The 2,500-nt window shown below is 40.5% G+C and overlaps 1 long non-coding RNA gene across 1 annotated transcript; it reads left to right on the forward strand.

The window, feature by feature from the left end:
* Window positions 1–577: 577 nt before the first annotated feature.
* On the forward strand, window positions 578–2,500 carry LOC119298708. The gene is made up of 3 exons (XR_005145923.1): window positions 578–1,377; window positions 1,466–1,512; window positions 2,382–2,500. It is a non-coding gene; the product is annotated as an uncharacterized LOC119298708 (long non-coding RNA).

The following is a 2,500-nucleotide window of genomic DNA, read 5'->3' on the forward strand; positions in this document are numbered from 1 at the left end:
CATAGAAGACCTGAACAAAAACAGTGAAAATACAATAATAATAATTAAAAAAAACTTGCACGCAGCTACAGTGTTAGACCTGCCCAATATGTCCACGCTATAGGCTAGATGTATTATGTCTCGGTACAGGCGTGCTGAGGCCTCCCTTGTCAACAAGACCAAAGTAAGAAAGAAAGAAAGAAAGAAAGAAAGAAAGGAAATCATGAACAATAATCTCAAACAAAACCCTGCAACTTTTATTGATTGGTTGATAATCTCCGACAAAATGGCAAAATATCCGATATACAACAACATATGACTGACCATGTTTCACACCGACAAGCGAAAAAAAGGCGACGATAGAGCTCATGGAGGAAAATTCCAGAGCCCTCCTACTTTTGGCCTTGAATTTGAACCGAACCCAACTTGATGATGACAAGTGTAGTGTAGTGTAGTGTAGGCAGCGTTCCCGGTGTCTTTGAACCAGTGTGCAAAGAATGAATGGTTGCAACTTGAGACCAACCTGCCTTCCTTCCTTGTCTGCAACATAACAATGTCTCTGTATACTCAGCTCGAATCATCATCGTTGGGTGGTTTTCTTCTTCGGCCCGAGCCGGGCCCGCGGGAGCCCCAGGATGGCTACTAGCCCGCCCACAAAGGAGGCCGCGGCAGCCACCCAGAAGGATGGCGCGTTCCCTCCGCCGAAGAGCTGGTCCCATGGCCCGCTGCCCAGCGACACGATGATCTGCAGGTACCACACGGTCACTTCCAGTTAACTTTCTGTTTCCCCTAGGAAAACATATGCTTCTACTTTTGTGTTTCACCTAAAAAAACCATATGCTTATACTTCTCTACTCAAGTTTTCAGGTTCAACTCTGCTAATTACTGCAGACCAAAAGTCTCAGGTAAATAAGGCACGGAGTGGTCATGATACGTTAGAATGTTCGAATGTTTTATCTGAGAACTGTGGTCATAACTAAGTTGATCATGTATAGAGCGTTTGGCTTAGTTTTTTAGATCTCCAGTTTTTATGTTATTCAGCCAATGGTTGGATCACAACGGAGATTAGTTACCACAATAAGAAATTCACGGCGTACACACTAACATCTCTACTATTAAAGTGGTAATGGTGAACAGATAACAAAGTTTTTTGTTCACTTATTTCTCACTGAAAAATAATGCTTTGGTCTTTCCTGTTAATTATTTGGTCGACATGCACTTTTTTTCCGGTGCTTAGCTCTTCTTGTATGCTTTAATAGTTTGTACAAATACTAAATTCCATATATTGGAAGTTATGTACAGTCTCGATACACTATTTGCAGGTCTAACATCTGGGAGTTCGAACAAGTTGGATGAATTTCTCCATTCCAGTTTCTCTATGTTGACCCAATGCCAAAGGTAACCAATATTAGTTCTGGATCCGTGAAAACAGTTTGCCATAGACATTATTAGAGAACCAACGCTAACACATTTCTTTGATAGGCAGTAACCAGTAAATAACTTACGGCGACAGTACAATACATATATGTACAGGTATGCTCTTATTATTGCTCATCACATTCGATATCCAGTGTGGAGTTTACTGAATTTGTGACAACAATCTTCAATTGCCTTACCCCAACAACAAAAATCATGATAGCTGCAATATATCTGTTTGTGCATTTTGGATCTGTTCCTCTGTGGCTGCAGCGTCAGACCTTTTTTCCTTACAAGTAATGATGAATCTAAAATTTTAAATGTGAAAACATCTAATTTCTGTAATAAGATAATGTGATTCAGATAGAGCTAGTTCGATTTTACTCTAACATGTTAGGCCTTCAGTATGCCTTGAAAAAGGGTAATATGTTCTTTACAGTATAAAGATCATTGCTGGATGGAAAGTTCAAACAAAAATATATGAGATCCTACCTTGAAAAAGGCTAATATGAAAGAGCCTGGAAACAAATATCATGCTAATCATGCCTTCTCATTTACCCAACCAGAAACCTCCTCTAACAAGGCACGGCCCTGTCCAACGGTGGTACATTTTTCGCTCGAGCATGCCATGTTGGCATGAGAAATAATCTCAAGAGCATCCTATTTAACCAAAAATGTTACCATTCCAGATTACTCAACGCGTTGAATAATCTCATGCCATGCAGCTAGTTGTATCCTATGCGGACATACATCTATTGTTAAATTAGAATTCATCACAATAACAGAACGCAAAGTGCAGAGAAAGCACATATGTTTGTGTCACGGTAAGCAGCCAATTAGTACAAGCTTCCACATAGATATTATTACACAGATATTACTACCGATATGTGATATTCTCTTTACATGTAGAAGGTAGATTGCATCATCATAGAAAGTATAGAAAAATTCAATGCTTACAGACTTACCTTCCCATGGTTCTTTCTCAGATCAGAAGAGACGAATCGGCTTCCACCGGATCCTTAGCTGGCGTAGCCTCAACTGCTTGCTCAGGACGGTTTCTTAGGATGACGTGGAGCCTCCCGCGGCAGTAGTCCCCTGATCTCCC

This window comes from Triticum dicoccoides, chromosome 5A, assembly GCF_002162155.2.
Source record: "Triticum dicoccoides isolate Atlit2015 ecotype Zavitan chromosome 5A, WEW_v2.0, whole genome shotgun sequence".
NCBI lineage: Eukaryota > Viridiplantae > Streptophyta > Magnoliopsida > Poales > Poaceae > Triticum > Triticum dicoccoides.